This window comes from Salvelinus sp. IW2-2015, unplaced genomic scaffold, assembly GCF_002910315.2.
Source record: "Salvelinus sp. IW2-2015 unplaced genomic scaffold, ASM291031v2 Un_scaffold2183, whole genome shotgun sequence".
In the NCBI taxonomy this organism is placed as follows: Eukaryota; Metazoa; Chordata; class Actinopteri; order Salmoniformes; family Salmonidae; genus Salvelinus; species Salvelinus sp. IW2-2015.
In genome coordinates this window covers 8,999-16,498 of record NW_019943513.1, presented here as the reverse complement: position 1 = coordinate 16,498, position 7,500 = coordinate 8,999, and the positions used below count along the sequence as shown (strand labels likewise).

At 47.1% G+C, this 7,500-nt stretch overlaps 1 pseudogene; it reads left to right on the top strand.

Annotated features, from left to right (window-relative positions):
- The window catches only part of LOC112073189 (estrogen-related receptor gamma-like), a 39,162-nt pseudogene that overhangs the window by 23,710 nt on the left and 7,952 nt on the right, over positions 1 to 7,500 (top strand).

The window sequence follows — 7,500 nt, the reverse complement described above, 5'->3', positions numbered from 1 at the left end:
GTGTGTTGTGTGTGTGTGTGTGTGTGTGTGTGTGTTGTGTTGTGTGGTGTGTGTGTGGTGTGTGTGTTGTGGTGTGTGTGTGTGTGTGGTGTGTGTGTGTGTGTGTGTGTGTGTGTGTGTGTGTGTGTGTGTGTGTGCTGTGTGGGTCTATGTGTGCGTGTCTATGTGTGCGAAACCAACGTTTCCGCCTCCTAGCAGTTTCTAATTCAGCAATGTTAGCAGTAGTGGATAGTAAATTACAGTTGTTTGAAACAATAGCCTGCATCCATAATGAGCTATCTGCCATATGAGGCAGCTTTGGGAGAGAGAGAAGAACTACGCTGCTCAACACACCAACCTACCATACACACCACACACAGCAACACACCCACAACAACACACCACACACACACAACACAACACACACCACACAACACACACACACACCACACACCACACACACACACACACACAACACAACACACACCACACACACACACACACACACCAACACCGTTTTATCCTGAGGATCTCAGCACAAGAGATGTTGCTTCGTTTTCCTCATCTGCCGGTTCCACTGTAAGCCTCTAGTTAAACGGATCTTCATCTCACACACAGCCACACAAACTGCGAACACACACAAACACACAACCACACACACACACACACACACACACACACACACACACACACACACGACACACACACACACACACACACACACACACACACACACACACACACACCAACAGTTCTGTGAGTCTGAGAGAGAAGTCTGACAGGTGTGCACCTGGACAGCCCCCTCTGTGTGCCTCCGGAAGGCTTGTTTAGACAACACACACAGGTTGAATGAAGCATGGGTGTGACGAAGGGAGAGAGCGAGAGGACCAGCTGTGAGGTAAAGTGATGGCAGGTGGACAGGTGTTCATTAGAGACGACGGGAAGACAGACAAGGAACGAGAGAGAGAAGTGCAGGAGAGAGAAAGAGGAGTAAGGAGAGAGAGAAGCGAGGGAGAACAGAGACAGAATACACATATGTTAGTAAACTGTTTCTGCATATATAACATACTGACTTTCCATTTGGTGTTTCATAGATCCAGCAAACCAATTAACAAATATTTCGAATGACGATGACGACAGAGCTTCGAGCATACGTGAGAGATAAAGAGGTGACAATGGTGCGATGGGGGCCTGAGTGGAGAGCCAGGAGAGTATGAGAAGAGAAGTGAGGTGACAGAGTGGGAAGCCAGAGAGAAGGAGGAAAGACAGAGTGGGGGAAGCAAGAGAGAGAAGGAACAAAGGGGCAAGAGAAGAATGCGGGGGGAGACAAGAGAGGAAGGAATAGCAGAGTGTGGGGGAACGCAAGAGAGAGGAATGGAAAAATGGTAGGAAAGGCAGCGAGAGAGGAAGGAAAAGAACGAGTGGAGTGGAAGCCAAGGAGAGAGGAAGGATAAGACAGGGGGAGAGCTCAAAGAGGAAAGGAAAGTACAGTGCTGGGGAAAGCAAGAGAGGAGGAAGAAAGACACGAGTGGGAAGCAAGAGAGAGAGAAAAGCAGTGAGGGAACAAGATGAGGATGTGAAACAGTGGTTGGGAAGCAAATGAGAGGAAGGAAAGACAGAGTGAGGAAGCCAAGAAGGAGGAAGAAGAGTGGAGGGAAAGAAGGTAGATCGGACGAAGACGGTGGAACCAAGAGAGAGGAAAGGAGAAGAGGGAACAAGAGAGAGAAGAAGACAAGTGAAGCCAGAGGAGGAAACAGAAGTGGGGAAGCCAAGAGAGAGGAAGAGAAGACAGAGTTGGGACAGCTCAAGAGAGAAGGAAGATAAGACAGAGGTGGGAAGCCAACGGAGAGAGTGAAGGAAAAGGACAAGTGGGTGGAAGTCCAGAGAAGTGAAGGAAAGACAGAAGTGGGGAAGCAAGAGAGAGGAAGAAAGACAAGGGGGAAGCCAGAGAGAGGAAGGAAGTACAGAGTGGGGAGAGCCCAAGAGAGAGGAGAGGAAGACAGAGTGGGGAGCAAGAGAGAGGATAGGAAAGACAATGAGTGTGGGAAAGCCAAGAGAGAGGAAGGGAAAGACAGAGTGGTAGTATAGCTCAAGAGTTAGGAGTACGGCAGAACATGAGTGGGTCGGAATGCGCTTAAGTAGAGGGGCAGGAAATACATGAGTAGAGATTGGCGTGGGAGCCGACGTTAGTAACGGATTACTAGATAGTAGGGTGAGTGATATAGGGTGAAGAGAAAGGATAGGTAGAGGAGTAGGAATAAGTAGATGTGGGTTAAGCTGAGTAGATGAGCGAGAGGTAAAGCGGATCATCGTTGGGGGAAGTCAAGTATGAGAGGAAGGAAAGAGGAGTGGGGAAAGAGTGAAAGCAGAAGACAGGAGGGATGGGAGTGAGACGAGGAGGATGATAGTGTGAGAGACCGAGAGAGGGGAGAGGAGAAGAGTAAAGAGAGAGTAGGAGTTTTGTCAGACTAGCAATTAGAGTGTAAGGGGTGGTGTATGGCTAGCATTTGATGCCATAGTGTGTGTGTTCAGTTGGGAGATAAGACATCCTGTCCGTCCAGAAGGAGAGCCCTGGGCGCTGGGTTGGGAGGAGAGATGGATAAGGGTGCTGGAGAGGTGGATGAACTTCTCTGGCTTCAACACACATCCCGAATGGACACATGATGTTAAGTCACCAGACTAGACCACCTAGACCCAGACTAGACCCAGACCGTATGCCCAGACCTTGGCTGACGACCCAGACAGAGCGCAGAACCCAGACCAGATCCGACTAGACTAGACATAGGACCAGACCCAGACGCACATACGTAGCACTAGACAGCCTAGACCTAGACCTAGACCTAGACCCAGACCCAGACCCAGACCCAGACCCAGACCTAGACCTAGACCTAGATCCAGACCTAGGACCCATACCAGACCAGACCTAGACCTAGACCCAGATATAGACTAGACCTAGACCCAGACCTAGACCCAGACCCAGACCCAGACCTAAACTAGACTAGACTCTCTAGACTAGACCCCACAGGACCCAGACCCAGACCCGACTAGACCTAGACCCAGACCAGACTTAGACCAGACCTAGACCAAGTCCCAGACCAGAGACATGACCCAGACCAACGCTCAGACCCCGACTAGACCCAGACTAGAGACCTAGACCGAGACCCAGACCCAGACCCAGACCAGATAGACCCGCCAGACCCATACCTAGACCTAAGACCCAGACCCAGAGACAGACCCAGACCCAGACACAGATCCAGACCCAGACCAAGTCCAGATCTAGACCTAACTAGTCCTAGACCCAGACTTAAACAGCAGCCTAATTTTTGTTCTGAATTGATTGTATTATCCAGTGGTTTAACCTCTTCTCTCTCTCCCCGCTCTCTCTCTCTCCTCCCGCAGGTTTCCACGCTGTCGCTGGCAGACCAGATGAGTCTTATGCGAGGGTGGATGGATGGTATGTCGTGTCCGCGTGTGCCGCTCGCTGTCCTTCGAGGACAAGCTGGTGTGAGGCTATATCATGGAGAAGGACCAGTCCAAGCTGGCAGTCTACTTATGATCTCAACAACGCCATACTGCAACTGGTGAAGAAATAAAAGCCATGAAGCTGGAGAAGGAAGAGTTTGTCACTCTCAAGGCTATCGCTCTGGCTAACTCAGGTGAGAAACACACACACACACACACACACCACACACACAACACACACACACACACACACACACACACACACACACACACACACACACACACACACACACACACACACACACACACACAACGTCACACAGTCCCTTTCTCATGCACTCTCTTAAACAAACTCAGACAGGCACACTTCTGAGTAGCTGTTGGCATCAATACATTGTAGTAAACAAGATTCTCAGATGGATACTGGGAATTAAACCATAGCTGTAACTGTATTCCATAACTCCATATGATTTCCTGTTATGTCTGGGTGTTGTTCCTGTTTCCAGTTTGTTAACATCCTGAGTATGATTCATGCTTCCATCTAATCTCTATGAATTATCAAAGTGATATTTCATGTATTTCATTTTGAAAGCTGATATTACATTTGCTCAGTGGTACAATGGTAAAACATTAGAATCAGTCCCCATCGTCTCTTGTCCTTGCTCTTGTAATACAAATATACAAAATGTAATAGTGTAGTCATTTACCAGATGCTTTTATCCAAAGTGACTTATGTGGCCCATGCTGGAAATAAACCCCAACTCTGGCCTTGTTTGTTTCGTTCTCCAACCCATTTCTCATTAGGGTATCAGAAGGTATGTAAGGACAGAGTGTCAGAAAAGAAGAGTTAAGATCTGAATCCTCTCCTCTTCCTCCCTCTCTCCTCCCCAACTCCCCTCCTCTTCTTCCCTCCCCCTCCTCCTCCTCCAACTCCCCTCCTCTCCTCCTCTCCTCCCACCTCCCTTCTCTTCCTCCCCCCCCCCCTCCCTCCCTCCTCCCCTCCTCCCCTCCTCCTCCTTCTCCTCCTCGCTCCTTCCTTCCTCCCCTCGTGTCTTCCGCGCTCCCCACTCCTTACCTCGCTTCTCCCTCCTCTCTCCGCTGCGCTTGTCTACCTTCCCTTCCTCTCCACCCTCTCCCTCACTCAGCTTAAACCTCGTTCTGCGTGGTCGCTCAGGATGTAAGTTGAGATCAGAAGATGAAGCACCTTGCAAGAAAGGTGAGTTTTAAAATACATCCCCATAGCAGACACACACATTCAGACAGTGAAACACGCACCTGCACACACTCACACACATACACTCCCTATCCCCCACCCTCTCCCTGAAGCTTAGTAGTGGCTGTCCCTTTTACAATTAGCATAGTGGTCTCCTCAGATGCCTGTTAAATAAGGCGCGATCATTAGGACCCCGCATGTCAATAACCGCCTCTGATGTCGTCCAGCATCGACAGTCCTGCCTAGCCCTCTTCCCCCTTCTCCCTCCCCCTCTCCTCCCAGTGACCCCATCTTTGAACTTTATCTTGATTGCCGGCCAGTAGTTTTCCCTTTAATTACAAGAAGGAAACTGTCAATAGAATCTGTTAAATGGGATGCAACGGGCGGCTTGAATGGGAGGACGGCTATTTGTTCAAATTCTCCAGCGCTCAACGTATTGACAGTTTGTTTTCTGGGGCCATGTGTGGCGATCAATCTCGGGCCAGGCCCAGCCACGCTGAAAAATGAAAGAGCAGATTGCTTCTGCTGGCCGTGGGATGACGGTTCACTATTTGGCGAGCGGAGGATTGGGGGAGAGTCTGGGAACATGGGAACGTTTCAGCCCTCCTGCCACAAGTGCACCCCAGAGAGGGCTTGGACGTGCAGCTCCTTAGAGAAATGTTTTTTTTTAAATTGATTTTGTACTTAAGTGTTCATCCATGCTGTCGATGACACAAACGGAGACTGATAGCAGCTGGAGTCCTTCACAACACGCGTCTTTGTGTGTGTTACATTTCTGCATGGGACTCATATTGAATAAACGTTATATGTCAACTGTAGGCCTCTTTGGATAGAAATGTTTTCTAAGTGGTTACTGTTGGAGATGTCTGTTAATGAAACAAATATATATTTAGGATCAGAAACTAATAAAGAAGTGATGCAGACAAGTTTATGATCAAAACTATAAGGTTTTAGTTGTCAGTCAATATTCCTTTCAGTTTGTTATAGATGAGCCAGTGTAACAACAACAGAAAGCTAGTATTAGCATTTTGAAGGGCAGGGACATAATTAATTCTTTGAATGCTAATCGTCTGCATTAATGATGGGAACCCTTAAGAAATGCTACTGAACGTGATTCACATGTAAAGATGTACGTGTGTGTGTGTTAACAGTCCTTGTTTAACCCCACTGCTCATTAGCAACATGCTACGCTAATAGAACACAGTGTTTCGTGTTTCTACACTTTAAGTCTGGAACACACACACACACACACACACACCCACACACACACCACCAACACAACCACACACCACCCACAACCCACCACACACACAGACAGAATAATATCTACTTGCTATTATAATTGTCAAACACTCTTGGGAGAAGTGCATCTCTTTCCTACAGCTAAGAAACATAGGCTATCACACATACCAGAATGTTTGACTGCATGTTCATTTAAGTAACAGCCAAATCACATTAAGTCTCCTGTCACCTTAAGAGTTAATTGAATTCTCATTGATTTACTACTGTTACGCCATGTGGCATTTTATCTAACAGCAGTGGACAAACACTTAGAATATGGTGTCAAATGTTTTGAATAGGAGGATAGTGTTTTACTGTGAAAAACCAAAAGCCACATGTTATAACTGAAATATGGAATTAGTTAAATTGACATCTTCACGATGTTCTAAAGGCCTTCATTGTGGCCTACGCCTTTCTACAGGAACATAAATACTGGTGTAGTATTATCATTTATGTAGTATTATAGAAACAGATGGAATAGTAGGGAGACATACCGTGTGTAGTATTATAGAACAGATGTAATAGAGTGGAGACATACGCATGTAGTATTTAGGAAAAGTTGGAATAGAGTGGAGACATACCGTGTGTAGTATGATAGAGACAGATGGAAAAGTGTGGAGACATACCGTGTGTAGTATTATAGAAACAGATGAAATAGAAGGAGAGCATACCGTGTGTAGTATTGTAGAAACAGATGGAATTGAGTGGAGACATAACGTGTGTAGTATTATAGAAACAGATGGAATAGAGTGGAGACATACCGTGTGTAGTATTAGACTAGTCCACAATGCTCTAGCGAGAATACTTGGTGATACTTGATGATAATAGCGTGTCGTTTTTAATCATTTTGTTTTAAGCCTTCCCCAAACCATAGCCCTAATCTTAACTACTAGGAATTAATACCTAAACTTAACCGTTTGAGTCGTTTCTGTTTTAACCCTGTAACCATGCGGAATTAACCCTGTAACTACCCGGAATGAATGCGTCAAAAATGAAAATAATATGTTGAAGGGAAACTATGAGAGCTTGTTGTCTTGTTGCATGAATATGTGAGTGGATCTGGTGTATATGTGTGTTGCATGTCGGTGTGCACGTGCGTGTGCACGCTCATGTGTGTGTGTGATAGTCAGATTGATAGTGCTGCTGGCTCTGCAGCCCTGTAAAGGTGTGTGTGTAAGCAGTTTCCTGCCGGGGGGGGGGGGGGGGGTTCCTGTGGATCACAGGTCACTTTTCACATGGCCAAAGCCCTGTCACACACACTCACTCATACACACACGCCAAATCCGGTGATGGATGACTGAGAGCTCGCTGTCAGAATCCTGGATCAGACACACACATATACCGGGTTAGAGTATTGACCCAAACAGAGGCATGAACATCTGAACGTGTCTTTGGGGCAGAGCAGTCTGTATGTGTCGTGTGGTGGGGTTTAGAGAATTGAACAAATGCACACACTACAACCCAGCCACTCACACCCTCCAGCTATGGGACAGTAGACTAAAGCAGTCGTTAAATCCTGTGTGTGTGTGTGTGTGTGTGTGTGTGTGTTGGTGGGGGGGGGGTTG